Source organism: Xyrauchen texanus, chromosome 43 (assembly GCF_025860055.1).
Source record: "Xyrauchen texanus isolate HMW12.3.18 chromosome 43, RBS_HiC_50CHRs, whole genome shotgun sequence".
In the NCBI taxonomy this organism is placed as follows: Eukaryota; Metazoa; Chordata; class Actinopteri; order Cypriniformes; family Catostomidae; genus Xyrauchen; species Xyrauchen texanus.
Genome location: NC_068318.1, coordinates 8,093,168 through 8,109,176, shown reverse-complemented (window position 1 = coordinate 8,109,176; position 16,009 = coordinate 8,093,168). Strand labels below are relative to the sequence as shown.

At 36.3% G+C, this 16,009-nt stretch overlaps 1 protein-coding gene across 2 annotated transcripts in view; it reads right to left on the bottom strand.

Moving 5' to 3' along the window:
• LOC127635513 (tight junction protein ZO-2-like) overlaps nucleotides 1-16,009 on the bottom strand; it is a 55,403-nt gene that overhangs the window by 26,813 nt on the left and 12,581 nt on the right. The window contains exon 2 of one of the 2 annotated variants that reach the window (XM_052115597.1): nucleotides 5,731-5,860. The exons of the other annotated variant lie outside the window; for it this stretch is intronic. The gene's annotated coding sequence lies outside the window, so the exon portion shown is untranslated. The remainder of the gene's footprint in view (nucleotides 1-5,730; nucleotides 5,861-16,009) is intronic. 2 annotated transcript variants of the gene reach the window in all.

Below are 16,009 nucleotides of genomic sequence, written 5' to 3'. Positions count from 1 at the left end.
GGCGTATGAGCTGCCCTCATTTCTCATTACTGTGGTAACCAGAACGGATTACTGAAGAACGATGTCAAAGAATTGATTTCTCACTGTAACTGAACGTGTAGCACTGTGTTCTACAATAGCAGCTCTCTCAGATAGAGCATGCTCAGTCCCACACCACAGCAACAGTTTTTTTTACTGATTAAGGCCCTAGTAAGAGACCTGAGGTGTGAATCTGATTCAGTTTGGTCTTCTGTCCTCTCAAAAGATGCATTCATATTATAAGCTAGTACTTTATATTGATCTCACATACTGTACCTGAATACAAGTTACATAAATGTGGACAAATCATTATAAAATTGCAGGAACAGAAAATATGTAGTTCAATATGAGACATGTTAACTCCTCTTAAAATAATTCATGAAATAAAAATTTGAGTTTTGTAGCATTTAGTCCAAGCCAACAAGCTTTGAAACCATCTAGCTATTTGCTAGTGTACTCCAAAGAAAGTTGATAACTCATCCTGTACTCATGGGCATGCCCATTTTGTCCAATAAGATGCTATATAGAATGACAATCCCATCCCCCAAAATTGCCTGTCAAGCAATATCAAGTAGCAAATAATGGTTCATGGTTTTGATGAAAACAAAAGAGAGGAGCCCTTCAATATGTTTCATCCCAATTTCATGTTTTAAGAGGAAATATATCAATTCAAGAAAGAAAACATTACTCGTCATACCATTAAACATAGTGTATTTAAAACTTGTCATTTTCATGAGGAAAATTAAAAATATATCAGGCTTTTAAATACAAGACCGCAGAAACTATTTTGCTAAATTATATTATGCGGTTCCTTACATGTATCGGGCAGTTTAGAGGTGAAATGTAACTATTTTCACCCCAAACAGATGAGGTTTTTAGTGCTAATGCTCTATCTCCCTACCCTAAACATAAACCTATAGCGATAGCATTTTAAAAAGCAAATATGACATGAAAAATGCAATTGTTAGTGACCACGTAATTGTGTGCCCAGTTTACACTTGCCATAAAATGCAACCTGAATCTGGATGTCATCCACATTGAAAAGACAACTATAAACGTGTTTGTGATCAGAATGTGTTCTGACACATTGTGATCGGATATCAATGTAATCTAAATGCAATGTTGTCATCATATCTGCATTCACACATTGATGTCACACAAACCAGACAGCACAAGTAGACAAACAGACAGCACAAGTAGACAGTATTCCCTCTCTAAATTGTAGATAAGCAGCTTTAGCTGTCTATCTCCACTCAAACAGTCTGAAATCATTGACCTACGGTAAGCTTTCATTCAGAGTGTAATCGCATACATTTCAAGTTTTATATATATATAATATATATATATATATATATATATATATATATATATATATATATATATATATATATATATATATATATATATATATATATATATATATAGACATATATAAATATACTCAGGTTGAATTTGTTTTATGTTATATCTTGTTTGAAGATCTAAAAATGTTAACCAACACCTATATCACTCATGTGAAAAACAAACTGCCCCCTTAAATTTAATAGCTGGTTGTGCCACCTTTAGTAGCATCAAATGCAACCAAACGCTTTCGATAACTGGAGATAATCAGTCTTTTACATTGCTTTGGTGGAATTTTGGCCCACTCCTCTTTGCAGAACTGCTTTAGTTAAGCCACATTGGAGGGTAAGGTCCTGCCACAGCATCTAAATGGGTTCAAGTCAGGACTTTAACTAGGTCACTCCAAAACATTAATTTACCTTCTTTTGAGCCGTTCAGAAGTGGACTTGTCTATGCTTTGGATCATTGTCTTGCTGCATAATCCAGCTGCGATTGAGCTTCAACTCACAGACTGATGACCGGACGTTCTCCTTTATGTATTTCTGGTAGGGAGCAGAATTCATGTTTCCTTAAACATGACGTCACTGAAGCAGCAAAGCATACCCACAACATTACCACCACAATGCTTGAGCATAGGAATGATGTTCTTTTTGTTGAATTCTGTGTTTGATTTATGCCAGATGTAACGGGACCCCTGTCTTCCAAACAGTTCCACTTTGACTCATCAATACGCAGAACAGAGGTTTGAGGCAACGTCAAGGTGTGTTTTGTCAAAATTCAGACGAGCCTTAATGTTCTTCTGGGTTAGCAGTGCTTTTTGCCTCGCCACACTTCCGTGGATGGCATTTATGGCCAGGTTTCTTTCTGATACTGGAGTCATGAATGGTGACATTTATTAAGAGGTCAGCAGTTCCTTGCATGTTGTCCTTTGCTTTTTTGTGACTTCCTTGATGAGTCGTCACTGTGCTCTTGGAGGAATATTGGATGGTCTGCCATTTCTGGGAAGGTTCACTATGGTGCCATGTTTCCTCCATTTGGAGATAATGGCTCTCACTGTGGTTGTATGGAGTCACAGAGCCTTTGAAATAGCTTTGTAAACCTTCCCAGACTGATGAAGTTTAATCACCTTTTCCTCATCATTTCTGGAATTTCTTTCAACCATGGCATAGTGTGCTAATGGGTGAGACCTTTTAGCCAAATTCATGCTGCTGAAATAGTTCGATTTAGGTGTTGATTTGATTGAACAGGGCTGACAGTAATCAGGCCTGACTGAGTGTGTCTACTCCAGCTTAACCCCATTATGAATGCAGTTTCATAGATGTGGGGATTTAGTAACTAAGGGGCAAATACATTTTCACACAGGCCAAGTTGATATTGGATAACTTTAAGCTTCAATAGATAACATTATCATTTAAAAACTGTATTTTGTGTTTACTCAGAGTGTCTTTGTTTCATGTAAGATTTTGTTTGCATTTTTGAAACAATTTAGTATGAGATATACATAAAAACAGAAGAAATCAGGATGGGAGCGAATACTTTTCCACAGCACTGAATACACCCATACACACACAACCACATGAAAGGTGTTCTTTCAGTTGCTAAATAACAGACTTGTACATATTATGTAAAACGCACAAATTCAATCCAGGTTAGGTAAAATTTTCAGTTTTCAATTTTATTGGGTGCAGTGAACCCTCTACTGGTAATTCTACCAACCGCTTACGTTGTAGTAGTCAAATCTTTACACTTCTTTCTCCTTTAACGCTATGTAATTAATTTATTAAAAGTTTCTGGTCTTAAATGGCAAGTCCTTAAGGTGATTGTGCATTTATTGAAGTTAATAAACAAATATAAATTATATTTGTCTTCCGGATAAGCATACTTAATTTAGGCTGAAAAATTACAAAAAGTGGTAATGATCTACATTATTTGTATTAAATAATTCTTAACAGAATGCAAATTGAAATACACAAAAAAATAATTTTAAGAGTAACACATTTCAATTTCATAACAAAAATCAATCACATTTAATTGAGTCACTTTTTAACCATATAAAATTAAAGTATATATTTTTAGTGTTTTCAATTCAATTTGATGGAATTTATGTTATGCAAATGAAATGTGTATATCCTAAAAAATATGGCAACATATTTTTTGAGTGTAGTGAGAAATTAAACTACTTTCAGATACCAGTATATTTATAATGGAATAACAATACAGTGTGTTTACCTATGACGTATAATATATAAAGCGTTAGCAAAAAAACTAAAAATATATTTTGCGATGGAAAATGTGTGTCCTCATAATTTTGTTTTATACACGTTTTACAGGCTTATTTATAACCTTAAAATTAAATTAAGATGCATTGTTGCATCGCTATTTGATTACACATGGCAGCAGGTGTTTGTTGCATCCCTGCCGCAGCAACAGAATAAGTTCAACTAAAACTTATGGTATCTGAATTGAAGAAAAAGGCCAAGTTTTTAGCCATTTTTAACAGTACTCACATGAAAATAGTCCTCAACATTTCTACTCAGAAAGAGGCGTCTCTCAACGATCACGGGCATCTCACAAACTATGGGGTTTATCGATAGAAACCAAATAAAGATTATTGTTTAAATGAAAAAGTTAACTATTTCTTTAGCAAGTGAATAAAACCTAGTGTTTAAATTAATCCAAAAACTGTCGAAAACACATAAGCGCCTAAACATTCAAACGCTATTGTACTGTAAATCCCTAACGTATAAATAAAATACAAGGTGAAACCGGTTTTGAAGGCAACAGTAATCTATGTTGTTTCAAATATATAGTACATCAATAGCACGATATTCCACATTAAATTCTCATTTATTTTCCCTCATACGCGGTTCAATGCCTTGTTAAGAAATAAAAGAGAGAAATTCTGCATTTCTCTCACGGTGTCCCCCTTTTCGTTAAATGGATGGTTCCAAAATCCCTCCTCTGTCGACTGTAGCGTTTCGTCGAAGTATTTGCTCATGAATATTAATTACGTCGTGCTAAAGCCGACAGTAACCTTATAGAGCGTCTATGCACGTCACAGAGTTAATATTCATGAGCCAAATCTTCGCCAAAGTGGGACTTGTACATTTTTAATGGGATAATCTCTCCAGTGGGTTTAAAACCTTTGAAATTCCAACCGTAAGTCTCTCTGTTTACACGTGTTTAGTTAGGAAACATAACCACATGAGAGTTTTAGTTATAAAACAATTTTAGGCCCTCTAACATGCACATTACATCACTGTAACAGCAAACACAGTCTTCTACAATTAATTCAGCTATTGTTTATTGTTCAGATTAAAAGCAAGTCTTCAACCATACTTTTCCCCACACAAATTACTACCACTGTGTTTTAGGACATAGTATCATGGCAATACATTGTTTTTTGGACCTGTAACATGGTATTACCATGGTGGTATTAAACACATTGGTAATATGAATGATTATAATATTCAGAAACATGGTACACATTTTTATAAACACCATGGTATTATCTGCTACCATCACAGCAGGACAGTGTCACAGTACAATGTAAGGGTAAGGTGTGAAATAAATTTGCTTGATATACAATACAGACAAATAGGTTCAATTCGATTTTGCACACGTTTGCATGTGCACTTTATGTAGAAATGTTATTTAGTCTGTGTATTCTCATGTGGTACTGTGTTTGTCGTATGTGTTTTTATGTAGCACTATGGTCCTGGAGGAACATTGTCTCGTTTTGCTGTGTACTGTAAACAGTCCACTTGACTTGACTAGTGACAAAACTGGTATGGAGAATTTAAAAACGATAACAGTGATCATTCACAGAGTTTTGTGGCTTGTAGTCCAAATGGAACAAAAATATTAACGCATCTTAAAGTCACAGACATATCCAACTTTCTGTCCAATAAAATGCTCTCTAGAACGAGAATGTCCATTTTGGCTGACAACAATAAGTAGAAAATTATGTTTCATGGCTGTGACCTAAACTAAGAACTTGAATATTTAAAAAAGGGAACAAGACTGTGATGTCCTTACATTAATACACCACTAGATGGCAATCAGTTCCTGGTGGTAGTTATGTAATGAGGGAGGAGAAGAGAAGAGTGAGAATGCTGCACATGTGCATGTTTAGTTGTCCTGTGGGTTCTGAGCATTTTTGATTAAAGTTTACTGAAGGAATATAGTTTTAGTCTTTCTTGTCTACATGAAGACATAACAAAGACCTTCAATATGTCCTGCCCAAACTTTGACTTTCAATAAGAAATGATTCCAACATAGTAAAGAAAACTGTAGCATCAAGCCATTTCATGGGGTTCATTAAGAATAATTGCATCGTTCCTCATGAGAAAATGTTTTCAAGTACAATACCTGTAGGATGGCTGGGTAGCTTGGAGCAGAAAGGCGCTGTAGATACAAATACTGAGCTTCGTGGGTCACGGAAAATCTTTGATAACTGGAGCAACTTGCACGGAATAATTCAATTTGAATGGACTGGTCACTGTAAGAGAATACTTTCAATTAATATAATTTTTCATCATGATTACATACTGTATATAAATTATGTCAACAGAAAATTTATATAGATGTAAGTCAGTGTCTCAGCAAAACTGAGTATAAACAATACTTTAACTTTCAGAATATTTTTGTTTGGAATTTCCCTTTAATGACAGCATTCACTCAAAACCTGATGATCATAGGCAAATTCCAAATGGAAGTGAGCATCACTATGCCCTACTCCCTCCAAAGGGCTGAGCCCTTGAAGTGGGATCTCTGGAGAGAGCAGGGCACTCCTGTCTCATGTATGGCCATTTGGAACACCCTTGATGAAGGGAGTAAATAAAGACATCTGTCACTTTCACTTTATCTTTGCCTGAACATTACCATGACGATGCAGCACAGCTGTTCAAACAACAGGAATCTCTTTGCTGTTCATTTTTTGTTACAAATAAATATACTTTTATATTTAAATATTTTTTTTTATAATATTGAAATGTGTGTCGTAAATTGCTTACTGTTTCTGTTTTAATAATAATAATAGTAATATCTCTGTACTACATAAATGTATATAAAATACATTAATTAACATTTCCAGAATGTCGATTGGTGCACGAGACGTCTTAATAAAAAAATTATAAACCTCAGGGTACAGGGTATATCCTAGTCTACAGGAAAAAATGTACCCTGTTTTTGGAGTATCTCTCGGCTGTCTACTATCTTATGTACGAGGACGAATGTAAACTGAGGAGGAGAAGTATCTGGTATAAAAGGGCTTTAGTGCTTGCCCTAGCTTGCCCAAGCGTTTGAACATGTAATATGTTCTGACTGACAACCATGCTTTAAATATATCCTGAGGATACGCCACCCAGGTTCACGTGATCATAAATGGTAAAGTACTTCCTCGAAGTGAACATCGCATGTACCTTTCACTAACGGCCTTATGGAAGGGCCCTTCGGTGGAGGGCTTGAATTGCTCACTTTTGTTTGGAAATTAGTTTTAATAAGTAAAACATAAAACTTTGTTTTTATTCCAAGTTTACATTAGATTTTGAATACCAGATTTTAAAATGTGAACTCTTTGACCCCGTTTCCACCTGGTGTTTCAGGTGATTCGAGGTGATTGTGGTCTGCTGAGACACATGACTGTTAACACCTGGTCGTTAAAATACGTCTTCTGTGACCACTTGTCATCGGTTTTGGAGGGGAGGGACTCTGTTTCATCATGAAAACATCAATCACTATGTCAGTGTGTTCCTGCATGATAATAAACCACAACAATGCCAGAAAAAACAAAGAACGTGTGAAAGATGCAGCTGAAATTTAATCTATGCACAAATCAACATTTTGAGCAGAATTGTCCATTATTTTAGTGGATTAGTTGTATTATCCTGAGCTGCAGAAGTTCGTGTTTCTCAAAAGTGTCCCTGCATGTTGATATCACATTAGGGCTGAAATGTACAATTATTTAGAAAATCGACTAATCTAACAATTATATCGACTATTCGGGCGATTATAGCAATGATTAATCATTCGCTCTTAACTGACTATTCATTTCAGATACAGTGCATCCGGAAAGTATTCACAGCGCTTCACTTTTTCCACATTTTGTTATGTTACAGCCTTATTCCAAAATGGATTGAATTAATTATTTTCCTCAAAATTCTACAAACAAACTGAGCGAACGGGGGAGATGGGCCTTAGTCAGGGAGGTGACTAAGAATCCGATGGTCACTCTGACAGAGCTCCAGCATTTCTCTGTGGAGAGAGGAGAACCTTCCAGAAGAACAACCATCTCTGCAACACTCCAACAATCAGGCCTGTATGGTAGAGTGGCCAGATGGAAGCCACTCCTCAGTAATTGGCACATGACAGCTCGCCTGGAGTTAGCCAAAAGACACCTGAAGGACTCTCAGACCATGAGAAACAAAATTCTCTGGTCTGATGAAACAAATATTGAACTCTTTGGCCTGAATGGCAAACACATGTGTGGAGGAAAGTAGGCACCGCTCATCACCTGGCCAATACCATCCCTACAGTGAATCATGATGGTGGCAGCATCATGCTGTGGGGATGTTTTTCAGCGGCAGGACTGGGAGACTAGTCAGGTATCGAGGGAAAGATGAATGCAGCAATGTACAGAAACATCCTTGAAAACCTGCTCCTGAGCGCTCTGGACCTCAGACTGGGGTGAAGGTTCAACTTCCAATAGGACAACGACCCTAAGCTCACAGCCAAGATAACAAAGTAGTGGCTATGAGACAACTCTGTGAATGTCCTTGAGTGGCCCAGCCAGAGAGATCTGAAAATGACTTGCACTGACGCTCCCCCATCCAACCTGATGGAGCTTGAGAGGTCCTGCAAAGAAGAATAGGAGAAACTGTCCAAAAATAGGTGTGCCAAGCTTGTAGCATCATACTCAAAAACACTTGAGGCTGTAATTGGTGCCAAAGGTGCTTCAACAAAGTATTGAGCAAAGGCTGTGAATACTTTTGTACATGTGATTTTTTTCGTTTTTCATTTTTAATAAATTTGCAAAGAATTCAAACAAACTTCTTTCATGTTGTCATTATGGGGTGTTGTTTGTAGAATTTTGAGGAAAATAATGAATTTAATACATTTTGGAATAAGGCTGTAACATAACAAAATTTGGAAAAAGTGAAGTGCTGTGAATACTTTCCGGATGCACTGTACACTGAAGAAGATCTGTGAAGTTTTCATGCTTGTGTATCCACCTTATTTTGCAATGCAGAAGTAAGCAGCAGCTGCATTACTGGCGAATGTGACAAAGTTCCGCTGGAATTGACCGCAGTGTAAATAACTAGAAGGCATACCAGAATCTAGTGATATGTGCTTTTAAACTGTCACACAACTAAAGGATGTACAGCAGAATTATGTGCCAATGTTTAAATAATTTACTTTAAATTGTGTTGTTGTACTGAAGAGATGGTAATAAAATCTGCTTCTTTCTTTACAGAGAACATGACGATGCAGTCTTTCATGTTTCCATGTAAACCTCCGTTTATATTTACCTGCATAACCACCGATGATGCCTTTATTTATTTATTTATTTATTTCTAAAGGCGATGTTTTATAAGCCATGCTGAATGCTTGATCTGCGTGTCTGTTTACTATGCACCCCTAAGAAAGAGAGAATGCTCTCTGACAATTGTGTGTTTATTATTTTGCCAATTAGGAAACAAGATGCGGTTTTAATGCAAAGAAAGATGAAGCAGCATTTTTCCGGCATCTTTCTCCTCTCTGCTGGTTGTGTAAAGTTTGTGGAGGCATGTCAGATGGCGCAGAGGACTGTACTGTCAGCGATAGATTTCATTCATTCTGCCTGTGCAACAATGTGCAATAAAACAATGAAAAAAGCGATAAAAAGATCAAACTATATGTGCACAAAACCAATGAGTTTTTGACCACATATGTAGTGTGTAGCATATGTGTGTGTGATTATTGTTCTTTACAAAATGAAAAATTTTATTTAAAAGATATGTTTTTTGTAATGTATGAGTTGGAGTGGAAGAAAAAGCAATCAACCCTGAATTATTTTGACTAATTCACATATAAGATATACATTTTGTCACAGTAAAATTTCCATACTTCCATGTGTTAGTTTATAATTTTGATGACTCTATTATTACTCTCAGATTAGTTTTTGACCACATACATATGTGATTTTTGTGATCCGATCACAGAACTTTTTAGACCCAATTTATGCCCATACCACGTGACCAATCACCAAAAACGCAACATAAAACCAGGTGGAAATGGGTTCATAGATGTTATGGGTACATGCAAGGCTATAGGGTAGCAGAATTCACTTACCACAAAAACATGTCGTCTAAAGAGTAAGCACATGTTCTCAATGCTGTACACTTGATCTCTTTGGTTAGACACTAGTCAATATTACTTGCACTGCATAACCGATCAAACTTGCTCTAACTGTTGCTTTATAATTGCTTTACATTTTGAGTAATGTTAGAAATCTAGTTCAAGGTAGTGATGGGAAAACAAAGCTTTTCAAAACATAGAATCAATTTGAATTTTGAAGCTTTGCAAAACAATTCACTGTTTCGACATCTGCTGGTCACATGCAATGGGAAGACTTGAGTCAAAAGCAGCTACAATGACACAATGCTTTGAAGTGTATATCTGACATCTCACTTCATTTAAGGACAATCTATAATATTCTGGAATAAATAGATCTGAATCTTTGCAGAATATGTATAAATTGGCCCTTTTCTGATTTTGCTTTTAAAATTGATATTAAGTGAATTTTTCTTCATTCTTTACCATTAATTTTTTGTCATAAAATTCTAAATCTATTTGTTTCAATATGATATAGTTTCTTTAAAATATAGGGCTCTATTTACGTGACTGTGCTAGGCACAGCATTACAAGCAATTGTCGTGAGATCACTAATTCTAAGCGCAATTTTCATGCAACTACAAAGCGTGGGTGGGAGTGTTTGTGCTATCTGTGGGTGTAGGAATGCAAACTGTGGGAGTGTTTTATGTTAATGAAGTGGAGCAAAGCACAATTTGCTTTTTTCCTGAAAAATAGGTAATTGTGCTAAGACTGAAAAGCACATATTCTCAGTGCAAAGTCTACACTCAAACTGCATTGGCAGTTTGGGGATTCCATGAGCAGATGATATCATAGAGCTATCAATCACTTTTAATACTAGCCATGATTTGAATGTCAATATGATCAATATGATTAATAATAATAATAGAATTTAAAAGTATATTTTGTGTAGTGCCTTTTCAAAGCTCAAGGACACTGTACATAAATTTAACATTAAACAGTGAAACATAACATATATAGATTACAAAACGATGAACAATGGGAGAGAAGAAAAGAGTATTTCAAGCAGGTGAGACACGGGTGAGCATGACGAGAGCCAATAGTTCCAGAGAGGCTGATAGAGAACAAACAACACATAAATGCAGTCTGGAGCAGTGCAGGCGACAAACAGACATACGGGAAAGCAGTGAATTCATCCCATTTACAGTACAAACATCTTATGAATAAACTGTTTTTGTTTATATCGCTGGTCCTTGACTGGGAATGGACTATAAAATAGGACGATAATGGTGCAATAGCCGGAGAAGAAACTCAGAATTAAATTGCACTTGACACAGGCCACGGTTTCACAATACTGCTTGAGCCTAGACTTAACGCATGTTTGCATAAAAATATCAAAACTTCATGGCCATTGCCATTGACTTTGTGCGTATGGAGTACTTTATGCATGTGATTATTTTTCTTTATAAAATGAACATGTTAATTTAAAAGAAGTGTTTTTTGTAATGTATGAGTTGGAGCAGAAGAAAAAGCAGTCAACCCTGAATTATTTTGACTAATTCACATATAAGATATACATTTTGTCACAGCAACATTTCCATAGATCCATGTGTTAGTTTATAATTTTGATGACTCTATCTATTTTGAATAATAGATATTATTATATATTATCATAATAAAGAATAAGTAGGTGAGATCAAACTTCTTACTGTTAGTGTAGATATTTAATAGATAAAATAGTGTTTAATAGTTTTGTGCAAAATTGTGTAAAACTGACGCCTGAATTACAAAATATTCAGTTTTATCAAACAGTCACAAATCTCAATTCTAAAAGCAAAATAAGCCATGAGGTGCAGTGCATTATAGTGTTTCCCACAAATAAAGAGATTTAGGCACTCTGCTTCATGTCGTGCATAAGAACACCCTTTACAATTGGTTAAAACGCTATAACATATAGTATCAAGAGGCTTACTGTTTTATTTCACACTGAAAATATTAAAAGCTCAACTACTTTATAAACCCAAATGCAACACACATACACTTTAGGTTCATTTGAGGAGAGATGCCACACAAAATACTGCTGAGATTATATATAAAGAGCAATAATATAAACTCAAACACATGAGCGAACTGACTCAAAGTTTTACAGATAAACCAGAACTAAGCACATCACGAACAACATCAAAGAATCTTATGCTATTATTCTTGTTTTCCCATTCCATCTTCTACAAAACTCACCCTGAGGGTCTCCACAACCTTCTGCCAGGTGGTAACAGCTCTCGTTTGTTGAGAGGTGCAACCCCAATTGCCGCCTGCATGATTGTGATGAATTTCTTGTACTTCATTTTTAAAGTTTTAAAGTTTTCCTTTGTATTACAAGGATCTCAGCGACATTTAACCACTGTATTTAACAACACAGACTTCACTACATCACTGACAATGCTTTAGTGGCTCAGCGTAATCTCATTTAAAGTGGTAAATGGTCATTCTGTCAATAGGCTCAACATCACACTATCCATCCTGGTCTCTAGAATCCAACAGATGCTCATTTGGTTCTCCTCGTAGGACAAGAGGAGGGTAAAAGAGCGAGAAAACACAACAACCACGTTGGGCAGAGCGTCACTCTTACATAATTCTGGAGATCAAACATTAGTCTAATGAAAACGCTATGAGGGGGGATAATTGTGGTACTAAGCCGTGACAGATCATGGACGCGGCCTGGCTCGTTCCTCTGTAATCCCTCTGCCACTGGTAGTTTAGCCTCAACCCAATATCACCTGCCAAACACCCGTATACACGTACGCATATACACACATTATGTTCATTCACAAAAACACCACCCTACGCATGCTTTCCACCATCCACCGATCCGCGTTTCCATGGCATTGAGTAACCAGGCAACAATGCTTATCCTCCATCCAATGTGACATCGGAGGGATGAAATGATCATCCAATGGCTTGCACATATGGATTATGGAGGAGAAGATTGCACTGCCAAATCCCCACCACACTTCTACACATCCAAATCACCTAAAGTCCTGCAAATGAAACCATCTAGTTTTAGGGTTGAGTACAAATGTACGTTCTGTCCAAACAGGCATAGGCCATGTTCTGACCAGCTGGGTTTTGACAGAGTGGCTCTGGTATAAGTCAAAGTGATTCAACCTTAAATGCGAAAGCTAACACATTTTAATCAGTTTACATCTCAGACTAAAAACAGGATTATTCTGAGACAGCAGCATGTGTTGTTGTGTTGGCAACCAAGCAGTGAAATAACATAATATAATGCAACTGTTTCTCATGAAGCATTGCAAATGACAATCAAAATATAAAATTATTGATTTAAATTTGTTGATTGTAAGTATAGAAACAATATTTTAAATGTATTGCAAAATATGCAGGTATATACAAATATACAGTTGAAGTCAGAAGTTTACAAACACTTAGGTTGAATTCATTAAAACTAATTTTTTAACCACTCAGATTTTATATTAGCAAACTATAGTTTTGGCAAGTCATTTAGGACATCTACTCTGTGCATGACATGAGTAATTTTTCCAACAATTGTTTACAGACAGATCATTTCCCTTTTAAATATCTATATCACAATTCCAGAGGGTCAGAAATTTACATAGTCAAGTCAACCTTTATTTATAAAGCATATTTGAAAACCACAGAAGTTGATCCAAAGTGCTTTACAGATCAAACAAACAAAATGACAGAGTAATATAAAAACAGATTGATTTAAAGTTAAATACAAAATATAATAAAATAAATACAAACATTTAAAATACAACATCATGAATTGATCCATTTCAAACTATTTAATGCTATTCAAAAGCTACAGAATATATATTTTTTAAAGAATATTTAAAAGGCTAATGATGAAGCTGACCTTACATGGAGAGGGACACTATTCCATAGATTAGGACCTATCATAGAAAAAGCATGGTCACTCTTAGATCTATAGAGGCAATGAGGAACCCTCAATAAAAGTTGATCAGAAGACCTGAACGCTCAGTGCGGGAGTAAGGGTGTAGAAGGTCACGGATATATTGGGGCGCGAGACCAGATAGTGCCTTGCAAACAAAAATCTGAATTTTAAATTCGACACTGAATTTCACAGGAAGCCAGTGTAGAGACACTAAAACCTGGGATGTTATCCCTCTTTCTTGACACCCTTAAAAGCCGTTTTACACTAACTGTTTACACTAAGTTGCCTTTCAGCAGCTTGGAAAATTATGTCAAGCTTTTTGATAATTACCAATGCTGAGACAGAGAATGGTACAGATATAAGCTGGAAGTTAACCTAGCCTAGCTTTATATAAAAAAATATACCAATGCTATTGTCTGCGATGGCATATTTTTATCTGTAAAGCTATACAAAATAAACTTCCAACCTACCTCTACCTCCCTGTCTCCGTCTCGGCATTGGTAATTATCAACTGCACTCTTCCATCATTGGGTTCATCCTTGGGAGCAATTTCCAATCACCTGAAGGTGCCACGTTCATCTGAACAAACTACAGTACGCAAGTATTAACACCATGGGACCACACAGCCATCATACCACTCAGGAAGGAGACACATTGTGTATCCTATAGATGAATGTAGATTGGTGCGAAAAGTGCAAATCAATCCCAGAACAATAGCAAAGGACCTTGTGAAGATGCTGGAGGAAACAGGTAGACAGGTATCTATATTCACGAGTCCTATATCGACATAACCTGAAAGGGTGCTCGGCAAGGAAGATGCCAATGCTCCAAAACCATCATAAAAAAAGCCAGACTACAGTTTGCAAGTGCACATGGTGACAAAGATCTATTTGGAGAAATTTCCTCTGGTCTGATGAAACAAATATTTAACTATTTGGCCATAATGACCATTCTTATGCTTTGAGGAAAAAGGTTGAGGCTTGCAAGCCAAAGAACACCATCCCAACCATGAAGCATGGAGGTGGCAGCATCATGATGTGGGGTGCTTTGCTGCCGGAGGGACTGGTACACTTTACAAAATAGATGGCATCATGAGGAAGGAAAATTAATTGGATATATTGAAGCAACATCTCAAGACCTAAGCCATGAAGTTAAAGCTCATCGCAAATGTTTCTTCCAAAAGCACAATGACCCCAAACATCCTTCCTAAGTTGTGGTAAAATGGCTTAAAGACAACAAAGTCAAGGTATTTGAGTGGCCATCACAAAGCCTTGACCTCAATCTGATTTGTGGGCAGAACTGAAAAAGCATGTGCAAGCAAGGAGGCCAACAATCCTGACTCAGTTACACCAGTTCTGTCTGGAAGAATGGGCTAAAATTCCATCAACTTATTGTGAGAAGATTGTGGAAGGCTACCCAGAATGTTTGACCCAAGTTAAACAATTTAAAGGCAATGCTACCAAATACTGACAAAGTGTATGTAAACTTCTGACCCACTGTTAATGTGATGAAAGAAATGAAAACTGAAATAAATCATTCTCTCTACTATTATTCTGACATTTCACATTCTTAAAATAAAAATTAAATTAAATAAAAAATTTTTTAACAAATGTAAAAACTTAAATGTACATTATTTAATATCTACAGGTATATCACTTTGCCTGTTATATTCTCATGGCATTAAATTTAGCAGCGAGGTTCAGAAATTAATTTGCGCTAAGCATGTAGTAAAATATCTCTTAAAAGACTTGTTACGTGCAATGTTTTACTGTGGAAAAAGAATAGCAGAACCACACTGGTACTTTTATTGCAAGGATAATATAGGCTAACAAAGTATTGTACTACATACTAAAAATAAAGAAAAGACTGTGAGCCAGTGTTCTCTTTTATATTATTTTTTATATTTTATACCATAGCCCAAGGTGCTTCAATCATTTTCAGGCCAAAGACCCCTTGGTGGGTAGAGAGATGGAGCAGGGTAACCCCCGTTACATATTGTATAAAATTGAGTGTTGCATTTTATGCCTACAAAAATGTTGATGGTAGGCTACCAAATTATTGTGTGTATACTTCATGATGTTTACATTGCAAAGCTATTGAAATAATCATTAAATAATGCCCTGCTGAAAAGACCAGCTAAAACAAGCATAAGCTGTTTGGCTGATTATAGCTGGTCGCCCAGCCTGGTCATAGCTAGTCAGGCTGGTTTTGAACCCTTTTTTTAGCTGGTCAGGGTGGTCTTTGCTGGTCAGGATGGTCTTAGCTAGTCTCCCAGCCTGACAAGCTAAAAAGTGTTAAAACCCCTTCTGAAACCAGCTACTGACCAGCCTGACATGGCTGGGTGACCAGCCATTCCAACCAGCTTAAGCTGGTTTTAGCTGGTCTTTTCAGCAAGGATGTACA